The 11,635-nt window shown below is 43.6% G+C and overlaps 1 pseudogene; it reads right to left on the bottom strand.

The window, feature by feature from the left end:
- Nucleotides 1–307: 307 nt before the first annotated feature.
- LOC117979012 (peptidyl-prolyl cis-trans isomerase A-like) lies at nt 308–6,805 on the bottom strand (annotated as a pseudogene).
- Nucleotides 6,806–11,635: the final 4,830 nt, after the last annotated feature.

Raw genomic sequence — 11,635 nt, forward strand, 5'->3', positions numbered from 1 at the left:
TTTAATTCACTTTGTTTCTTTAATGTTCAACATATCTTTAGCTAAGCCTTTTGGAATTATTGACTTTACCACATTTTCATTAAGCCTACCCTCCCCCACCTGCATTGAAGAGAACGCAGCCACCTAAAACATTCACAATATGTAAAGTATATGTGATTTCAGGGGATCATGGAGAGTCACTTATTTGGAATATTAAGTTAAAAAAATTAAGGTTTTTTTTTTTTTTAGTTTAGAAAATTTTTAGAAGTCTCTCTTAGAACACTTGTATTTGGTAATAGAGTCAACAACAATAAATACCTGTATTTTATTAAATCTAAGATGTCATCAATATCACTGATGCTATGCCATTCAAGAAAACGGAGCCAACTAAAACATTCATAATATGTAAAATTTATGTGATTTCAGGTGATCATGGAGAGTCACTTATTTGGAATATTACGTTGAGAAAATTAAGCTTTTTTTTGTTGTTGTTTCCAATTTTTTTTTTTTTTTTTTTTTTTTTTTGAGGCAGAGTCTTGCTCTGTCACCCAGGCAGTCTCGGCTCACTTGCAACCTCTGCCTCCTGGGTTCAAGCAGTTCTCCTGCCTCAGTCTCCTGAGTAGCTGGGATTACAGGCATGCACCACCATGTTCTGCTAATTTTTGTATTTTTAGTAGAGATAGGGTTTCACCATGTTGGCCAGGTTAGTCTTGAACTCCTGACCTCAGGTGATCCGCCCGCCTCAGCCTCCCAAAGTGTTGGGATTACAGACGTGAGCCACCGCACCCAGCCCCAATGTTTTATAGAACAATGGGATATAATTATGAAAGTAAAAATTAAATTGAACTTTTAAAAAAGTTTATATCTACTTTTTTTTAATTTGCAAAGAAAAAAATGGAAAATTTGTGGAAATCTCTCCTAGGACACTTGTATTTGGTAATATAATAGAATCAACAACAATAAACACCTGTATTTCATTAAATCTAAGATGTCATTGATACCACTGATGCTAGGCTGGTATGATGAAACTGTGATAAAATGCTTTCTTTTTATCACTTACTATTTGCTTTATATTAATTGAGTGTTCTTTTAATTTTATTTCCACATAGTTTTTTTTCCATTGTGTATCACTTGTGTGCATCCTTAAAAAGAACAACATAAACAGGAGACTATTATTCTAGGTAAGGTAACTCAGGAATGGAAAACCAAACATTGTGTGTTCTCATAAGTGGGAGCTAAGCTGTGAGGATGCAGAGGCATAAGAATGACACAGTGGGCTTTGGGGACTCAGGGGGAAAGATGGGAAGGGTGTGAGGGATCAAAGACTACAAATCAGGTTCAGTGTATACTGCTCGGGTGATGGGCGCACCAAAATCTCACAGATCACCACTAAAGAACCTACTCATGTAACCAAATACCACCTGTTCCCCCCAAACTTATGGAAATAAAAAAATTAAAGAAAAATTTATACAAAATAAATTTGGTATGCTATTCCTTAGATTCCTTCATATTCAGAGTTTAATTCTTCTAAATCACTTTTTGAATTCAGAGCCATCAGTGTTCATGGTTTTCCTTATAATATTGTCCTTTGTGCATAAAAGTGTTTGTGATGTAGCATTTCTTTAAAACATGTTCCACTATTGCCTTCAGGGTTTTCTTTCAATTCACTGACACTTCTTCAACATGTTTTTGTGTATACATACATGCAGGCAGTGACAACTGTCAAGCCTGCAGCCTGGCTGACCACGATTATTTCAGTTCCCTATTGCTGTATAACAAACCACTGCAGACCTTCATATCTTAAACACTAACTATCATTTATTTTGCTTAGGAGTCTATGATTTGGGCAGGGTTCAGCAAGGAAGGCTCATCTATGCTCCATATAGCATGAGGCAGGCAGCTCTACTAAAGGCTGGTGGACCTGCTTCCAAGATGGCACTCACTCATATTACTTGCAAGTTGGTGCTGGCTGTTAGCTGGGACCTCAACCAGATCTGAGAAGCAAGGGCTGAGCTCGCCACATGGCATAGGGTTCCTGAGCATGGTGGCCAGGTTCCAAGGGTGAGCATCCCAAGAGAAGACCAGGCAGAAGCTATCTTGTTTTTTTAATGACCTATCTTCATAATTTACTTAGCAATCACTTTGCCACACTATTAGTTGAGGTAATCACAACCTCCTATCCCAAGTTCAAGGGCAGAGTACATACATTCTACTTCCTTTTTCTTTGTGTGTGTGTGTGTGTGTGTGAGACAAGGTCTTACTCTGTTGCTCTGTTGCCCAGGCTGGAGTGCAGTGGCACCATCATTGCTCACTGCAGCCTCAACCTCCTGGGCTTAAAGAATCCTCCCACCTCAGCTTCCAGAATAGCTAGGACTACAGGTGTATGCTGCAACACCCAGCTAAATGTTTAAAATTCCCTGTGGAGATGAAGTAAATTCTACTTTTTGATGGGGTCTTGGCTAGGTTCTGAAAGAGCATGTGAGCTGGGCATGGTGGCTCACGCCTGTAATCCCAGCACTTTGGGAGGCCAAGGCAGGTGGATCACCTGAGGTCAGGAGTTTGAGACCAGCCTGGCCAACATGGTGAAACCCTGTCTCTACTAAAAATACCAAAATTATTCGGGCGTGGTCATACACCCCTGTAATACCAGTTACTTGGGAGGCTGAGGTGGGAGAATTGCTTGAACCTGGGAGGCGGAGTGTGCAGTGAGCTGAGATTGTGCCGCTGGACTCCAGCCTGTGCGACAGAGTGAGACCCCCGTCTCAAAAAACAGAAAAAAAAAAAAAAAAAGCATGTGAGACTTGAAATACTGTGGCTAGTTTTGGAAAAGACAATCTGGTGCAGTGATTATAAGATGCATCCTAATTTCAGAGATGCATAAATGGGCAGAAGGATGTGCTCATTTGAATTGATGAAATACATTGCTTCAAATGCAGATACTCCTATCCCATCTACGTACACCCTTCCCTTCCCCTAATTTATTGCAGACATGACTAATCAATCATGCCACTCATTCTTCCTGAGCCTCACAAGCTTTATCACACTCTGCTAGGAGCCACTACCAACTGCTGGCAAGTGAGATAAAATGGGTTTACTCTCCTGAATCTAGAGAGTGATGCCCTGTGAAAAACAGGTAGCCTCCTGGACCAGGAGTCATTGGACACTCCTCTCCCCTAATCCGTGGCTTTGTGTTTCAGTATGCCAAGAAATGATGAGGCTCTCCAGCACTAGACCATGTAAACCAAACTGATGAAAAAACCAAAATGGCGCATCATTCATATGTAGTGAGGGATGAACCCTTAGGTGCCAAAATGCCTAGGTTTGCCAAATGAGAACCTTGTTCATCTCCATTTATCTGAGATTCTGTGTAATTGTTTTGAAGTCTTTCTGTGAGAGTGGAATTAGAGACAGGTGTTGACAGTATTTAAAATAATGCATCCAGACCTTAGCGAAGCCTAAAAAAAAAAAAAACCGTCTCAGAACCCTGAAGCTCTAGGCTATTGTGCAATTTTTACTGCAAATATGTTTCCATTCTTTAACTTACAGCACTTTGCTAAGTGTGGTGGTAAATTATAGAGTGTTTTAGTAAGGGATTTCTGGAATAATTCTCATGGGGTGGCCTGGAACCTTCCAGGGAAATGCTACTTTGTAATTAGTTTTTCTTTTTTCCTTTGGCCACCAGACTGTCCTCTAAAGTAAGTGAAACATGCAGGCTTCGGATATGAAGCTGGGTTGTGCAACCTGATTATAACATAGCAATCTGCAATCAGGCGCTATGGCTCGTTCGAAAAATATGTGGGCAATTGGCTTTTAGCTATGCTTTTGTTGCTGTTGTTATTATTTAGTTTTTATTTCATAATCATAAACTTAACTCTGCAATCCAGCTAGGCATGGAAGGGAATAAGGAAAGCATGGAACTGCAGCGGGAGTACAAAGATTCTAGGATACTACGAGCAAATGGGGTGGAGGGGTGCTCTCCTGAGCTACAGAAGGAATGGTCTGGTGGTTAAGACAAAACACAAGTCAAACTGATTAGAGTTGTCCACAGTCAGCGATTGTGATCTTGCTGGTCTTGCCATTCCTGGACCCAAAGTGCTCCATGGCCTCCACAATATTCATGCCTTCTTTCACCTTGCCATAGACTACATGGTTGCCATCCAATCACTCAGTCTTGGCAGTGCAGATGAAAAACTGGGAACCATCTGTGTTGGGTCCAGCGTTTGCTATGGACAAGATGCCAGGACCTTTATGCTTCAGGATGAAGTTCTCGTCATCAAATTTCTCCCCATAGATGGACCAGTGCCATTATGGTGTGTGAAGTCACCACCCTGACACATAAACCCTGGAATAATTGTGTGAAAGCAGGAACCCTTATACCCAAATCCTTTCTCTCCAGTGCTCAGAGCACAGAAGTTTTCTGCTGTCTTTGGAATCTTGTCTGCAAACAGCTTGATGGAGATGCGGCCCAAGGGCTCACTGTCGATGGCAATTTCTAAGAACACGGTGGAGTTGACCACGCTGGTAGTACAGGGCTTCCAGTGGCGTCGGCATCTGCTAGCTATGTTTTTTTAAAAGGCGGGTTGGTTACGCTTACCCAGGAAACCTCTATCTCTGAATGTCTGGCCACTCTCACTGTGTTGTGGAGCCCCACCTCCCTGCTTTGGATGAGACTAGACTGCCAGGCGCCATTCTCAGGGCCATACCCAGCAGTCCCAATAAAACGGGGCTTAATGCTGCTCTGAGAGCTTGGGGGCACTGGGCCCATGCTGCACTCAGACTTATCAGGACCTGCTGACAGAAGCCCTGTGCCTTGTCCAACCAGCTGAGGACTCAGGGCTGCTAGGACAATGTCCTCTATTATTCCACCCTAAGTACCTGCATATTGCCTGGAGTGGTGAGAAATTCTTTACTCATCCATTTTCCCTACTGGGTCTAGGATGGACAAATGGCAGTATGAAAACTGTGAATCTTTGTTACTGTGTAGGGATCTAGAGGCTAAACCCTTGTCCTCAACCCCAGAACCAGAAAAATTGTTATTAATCAGGACAGCACAGTGAAAGCAGATGCAGATTATCCTCACAGTGCATGGCCATTAATGCAGTTGTCCATAGGTTTTGTATATTTTACATCAAACATCAAGCTTGAATGAAGGAACAGGATTTTGACTTTGTGTTTTTAACTTAAAGCATAAGAGGAGATTCTAGGTAAAAGGGCTGTGACCAAGTACAGCTGCATTTATACAGTCATGGTGGAGGAATTTTATGAAGGATTCTTTAACAACTGAACTTTGCTTATGGTGTTCTGATCCAACTCTATCCCTAAGCCAACTTAAAACCAGATCACTCAGCAATACCCTTTATACAACACTTTTTTATTTTAATTGAGACTGAGTCTTGCTCTGTCACCCAGGAAGAGTGCAGTGACGTGATCTTGGCTCACTGTAACCTCCGCCTCCTGGGTTCAAGCACTTCTCCCACCTCAGCCTCCCAAGTAGCTGGGATTACAGGCATGTGCCACCACGCGCAGCTAATTTTTTTTATTTTTAGTAGGGATGGGGTTTCGCCATGTTGGCCAGGCTGGTCTCGAACTCCTCACCTCAAGTGATCTGCCTGCCTCGGCCTCCCAAAGTGCTGGGATTATAGGCATGAGCCACTGCCCCTGGCCCCTTAATACAACATTTAATAAATGTTGGGCCAGGCGCAGTGGCTTACGCTTGTAATCCTAGCACTTTGGGAGGCCAGGAGTTCAAGACCAGCCTGGGCAACATAGTGAGACACTGTCTCTACAGAAAATTTTTTTTTTAAATTAGCTGGGTGTGGTAGCACAGTTTATAGTCCCAGCTGCTTGGGAGGCTGAGGCAGGAGGATCACTTGAGCCAAGGAGGTTGAAGCTGCAGTGAGTGGTGACTGTGTTACTGCACTCCAGCCTGGGGAAAATGAGAGACCCTGTCTCAAAAATAAATAAATAAATAAAAGCAAATGTTGGTGGGTGATTAAAATGATAAAATAATGATAAAACAAGTAATCAGAAAAAAAAAGTCCATCTTAACCTCTGACCTGTTTTTTGAAGGCATTGTTGTTGATTAGGGTTAGGTTCAGCTGCAGGTAACTGAAAACCCAAAATAAAGATTACGCATTATCCAGTGTGCCTGTTCCAGTTGAACCATCACATCCACATTCCAGACATCAGAAAAGTAGGAAAAGTAAGAAAAAGAACATCTTGCCACTTTGAAGAGCACTTTTGCTTGTATCCATTGGTCATGATTTGGTCCTGTGTCTCAGTCTCACCTATCACAGAGAGACCGAGAAGGATAAACCTGATTGTGTGCAGTGTTATACCCGGCTACCATTTGGGAGTTCTGGTCCTGAGGAAGCAGGGAAATGGATGTTGGGCGGTGTAACTGGATTCTGCCGCCCTGACAGAGCCGTCAAGCACGGCCTCCCTGGCTGCGTCCTCCCATGAGGTGAAAACTAGGGCGCTACCAATGCGTGCTTCCTTAGGCCAGATCTGGGTCTTGGCACCCAATACTCCCTTTTGGCAATTGTATCTTCTCCATCAGCTGTTGTAAACCAGACACCATGGAATCCCTTGGTTTTTTAAGTTACTTTTATTATCCTTTATGTGCACCAATGCAAGCCCAGCCCAGTACAAAAACAGGAAAGGAAAACTCCCCCTACACACTCAAATTGATCTTCATACTACATTTCTTTTCTTGGGAATTTATTTGTACTTAATAATAACTTCTTTCGAATCCCAAATACCTTTTCCACTCAGGGGCAGTACAAAGTCACGCTCAGTAGAACATGAACAGTGCAGCTTACCTCATGCGTGTCCATAAACTCACCAAAGGAGCTTGAAGGGAGAACAGTGTCTTTATGATCCGGCGTGTCTTGGTACCTGCTTAAAATCACTTTTTCTTGTGATTTAGCTGGATACACTTTGCATATATACATGAAAAATAATTTTTTTTCTGGGAATGTCTAAGGACTATCCAACACACAAAATGATTTCATCCTTTTCTGAATGAGAACGGCCCGAAAGTTTCTGGCAAATACGCACGGTTCGTGCGATATGAAATTCAATTATGTCGTGGTACATAAGGTCCGCCTCTTCACGACTTTCAGTGGATTTTCTTCCCCTGGGAAGGAGGCCCCTCAGCCGCACGTTCCGAATCCCAGGCCGTCCATGTACCTGAAGACCCAGTGGTGCGCTGCCCCCTTGTGGGAGATGTGGGCATTGCAGACCTTTCAACACAAGGAAACGGAATTTGTCTTTCAAATGCAGCTGGAAAAATCTATCCTGTTTAATTCCCAGGAGGCACGCAAGCCAAACTGGACCTTGAGAAAGACATTATCTTACAGAAATGTCTTCCAAAAATGTGATTGTGTTTATGAAGAAAACCCACTTTGTATATAACAACACTGCATAGCATGCCTATGCTTGTATTTACAGAATGGTTTTTTTAACCAAAAGTTGGATCATTAGCTTTATTATAGATTCAGTCTTACTGGTAGCATCACAAGGCTAACTTCCAAGAGAAAATATTTGGATTTTTATAAAGTGAGGAATTATTTTGTAAAGTAAATAGTACATGCCTCTATCTCCTACCAACCGTTTATTCTGTAAATTCTGATTTTAACGAAGCATTTCTCAGAGTAAGGACTTCTTTATACCATCACTTAACTTCCTGCAGGAATTCTAGAATTTCTCTCCATCTTCTTTGCACCAGATCCACTGTTTTGTTTTGTTTTGTTTGAGACAGAGTTTTGCTCTTGTTGCCCAGGCTGGAGTGCAATGGCACGATCTCAGCTCACTGCAACCTCCGCCTCCTGGGTTCAAGCGATTCTCCTGACTCAGCCTCCCAAGTAGCTGAGATTACAGGCGCCCACCACCACGCCCGGCTAATTTTTGTATTTTTAGTAGAGACGGGGTTTCTCCATGTTGATCAGGCTGGTCTCGAACTCCTGACCTCGAGTGATCCGCCTGCCTCGGCCTCCCAAAGTGCTGGGATTACAGGCATGAACCACCGTGCGCAGCCATATAGCCACTGTTTTTAAAAGCCATTTCTGCACTACCAAGTTAGTGAGTAGCAGCCCTCCACCTGCCCACCTTTGGCGTATGGACCATGCAGCTAAAAGAAGCAACGCAAAATAAACTGTGGTCAAAAGAGACTCACAGCTCTCCCTCACACCGGAGGCTGAAGACACTCACACTTCCTCCTTTTAAGTCTTCAACTTTTCTTCTTTATGACACCCAAGGCTTTCATGGCCAGTCAGAACGTCAGTGCCAGAAGAGGCCTTTGAGACCTCTGCACTCAATTTCTGCATTTGAAGACAGACCCAGGCCCTCATCTCCTGACCCCTCATCCAGTGATATTCTCCTGCACCTCCCTGAGGAGTTGCTCAACACTCTGATCCCTCCGAGAAGCCCGGGGTACCTCTAAATTTAACATGCCAGAAACCGAGAACTCTATGCAAACAACACCACTGCTCAGAGGTGATAAGGGTAAGCAAATAAACCACCAGGGAGAAACAGAAGCAGAGTTTTGGCTCTCACCACCCTGTAGATAAACAAGTGTTTGATCTGGGCTGAGCACATCCCTCATCTGGTGAGAGATAACATTCACACTCGGAGTCTGTGCTTGCAGCCAACAGGTTTGGAACCCTATTGAGCGCTGACCTGGCCGCACACGGACTGAACTAGGGCTCAGGAATGATGGACCAGGGGAAATTTTGTTACCACCCAGGGGGAAAGAGAGGGTCTTCCTGCATTCCTAAGAGCTCACAGGCTAAAGGACCCTAAGAAAGCAGACACAGAAGACACAGAAGCCTCAGCTAGGGGGAGTCCTGATGGCCACAGTCCCCACTAATCCACTATGGGCCACTTAGGGCTTGTTATGAATTTTCCAATCTGTTCCGTAAAGCTTCCTAGGAAGAATGTCAGAAGCCTTATTCTCTTGCTCACTGTTGAGGCTATGGAAGCTAAAGAAAGCAGTATATGCCAGGTGAGGTGGCTCACACCTGTAATCCCATCACTTTGGGAGGCCAAGGCAGGTGGATCAATTGAGGCCAGAAGTTTGAGACCAGCCTGGCCAACATGGTGAAACCCCATCTCTATTAAAATACAAAAAATCAGCTGCATGTGGTGGCTTGCACCTGTAGTCCCAGCTACTCAGGAGGCTGAGGCAGGAGAATCGCTTGAACCTGGGAGGCAGAGGTTGCAGTGAGCCGAGATCACGCCACTGCACTCCAGCCTGGGTGACAGAGTGAGACTCCATCTCCAAAAAAAAAAAAAAAAGAAAGAAAGAAAGAAAAAAAGACAGTGAATGAAGAGTAAACTTGGAGGGAAACCAGTGGCCTGTCTCTAGAGTCTTGATCAGGATCACATTTCTAAAGATGATAATGTTGACAATAATAATAATAATAGCTGCTAATATTTGTGGAGTGCTTACTATATTGTTTCTCTCATGTTGTATTTTTAAATCCCCACCACAAAACTCTGGGGTAAATACTATTGTTTGTTGTTGTTGTTGTTTTGAGATGGAGTCACTCTGTTGCCCAGGCTGGAGTGCAGTGGCATGATCTCGGCTCATTGCAACCTCCACTACCCAGGTTCAAGCAATTCTCCTGCCTCAGCCTCCCAAGTAGCTGGGATTACAGGTGTGAGCCACCATGTCTGGCTAATTTTTGTATTTTTAGTAGAGATGGGGTTTCACCATGTTGGCCAGGCTGGTCTTGAACTCCTAACCTCAGGTGATCCACACACCTTGGCCTCCCAAAGTGCTGGGATTACAGGCGTGATAATAAACTCTTAACCTCACCATTTTTGTATATAAGTGGAGGTTGTCAGAGCACTTTTTTCATCCATTTTGCTACTTGGACTTAAGGATGAAAGTCCTATTACAAACTATTGTCACAGTGAATGTTGGCATTGGGAAGGGTGCTGGGGAGAACAGGGAAAGAGCACAGGAGCCTGAAAGAAGGGGAGGAGGGGGAAGGGATTTCCACACACTCTCGCCACAGCCTGTTACCGTCTCCACGGCAGCAGAGCAGCAGGTTGCCTCCCCATGCCCACTCTCCTCTCCCACCTCAACAACAGGAGCCCATTTTAATCACAGCACATAATAAAGACTGTATCTCCCAGTCTCCCTATCAGCAAGGTGTGGACACTGTGGAGCATGAGGATGGGCCTGTCGTCCAGAGGGGGTAAAAACAAAAGCATAAGGAGTCTGGCCCTGGTGATTTGGGAGCCACCATACCTGCCCTAGGCTGTTTACCTTGATGACTTTGACAATAGACAAAAATACTTGTTTCTTGTTTAAGCCAATAAGAGGTTAGGGCTTTCCCTTGTATTCATGAATGAATGTCTTCGTACATTTTGTGATGCTATAAAAGAATACCTGAGGCTGGGTAATTTATAAAAGAAAGACGTTTATTTAGCTCACAGTGCTGCAGGCTGAGAAGTTCGAGGGCACAGCCCCGACTTCTGGTGAGGTCCCTCACTCATGCTGCCTCACAAGATGGTGGAGAAGATCAGAGGGGAAGCAGACATGTGAGAAGAGAGGGAAAGCCGAAGGGCATCTGACTTTATAACAACCCACTCTCAGGGGAATGAATCCACCCCCACGAGAACTAATTCAGTCTCACAAGAGACAGAGCTCACTACTGGGAGAACAGCACCAAGCCATTTAGGAGGGATCCACCGCTATCACCCAAACACTTCCCACTAGACCCCGTGCCCCAAGAGCACCACATCGGGGCTCAAATTGCAACATGAGCTTTGGTGGTGACAAACCAACCATATCTAAACCACAGCAGAGACCTAATCCTAACTACTAGCTGCTAACTTCTAAAAATTTTTACAGAGGGGAAACAGGCTCAGTGAAAGTAAGTAACTTTGTCCAAAGACATGCAAATATTACCTGGCAGAATTCGGTTTTGAATCTGTCTGATCCAAGACTTCATCTTTCCAGCATGGTCTATACTAACAAATGTAATTGGACATGCGTGTATGTGGTGCTTTATAATTTGCAAATATTTTCTTATATATTATGCAGTGTCTACAGTTTGGAATTTTTTGGCTGCAAGCAACAGAAATAGACTCTGAATAACTTATATGAAAGAGGACTCTTAGGAAGATTTAGGGTAGTTAATTAGACAGAGATCAATTAGAGAAGCAAAGCACTAGGGATTTCTTTCTTTCTTTATCTTTTTTTTTTTTTTTTTTTTAGATAGTCTCCCTTCTTTGCCCAGGCTGGAATGCAATGGCACCATCTTGGCTCACTGCAACCTCTGCCTCCCAGGTTCAAGCAATTCTCCTGCCTCAGCCTCCCAAGTAGCTGTGATTACAGGCACGTGCCAGCACCCCTGGCTAATTTTTGTATTTTTAGTAGAGACAGGGTTTCATCATGTTGGCCAGGCTGGTCTTGAACTCCTGACCTCAAGTGATCTGCCCACCTCAGCCTCCCAAAGTGCTGAGATTACAGATGTGAGCCACCGCACCCGGACTCTTTCTTTCTTTTTTTTTTTTTTAATAACATAATGGGTTTATATTTACTATAGTACTTCTCATCAGGAGGATGTACTCAGTTAATATGAAGTTGTTTTCTTAACATTAGATCTCTTTTCTATGTCAATGTCGATATTGTTTTTTCTGT

Source organism: Pan paniscus, chromosome 12 (assembly GCF_029289425.2).
Source record: "Pan paniscus chromosome 12, NHGRI_mPanPan1-v2.0_pri, whole genome shotgun sequence".
NCBI classification, from domain to species: Eukaryota; Metazoa; Chordata; class Mammalia; order Primates; family Hominidae; genus Pan; species Pan paniscus.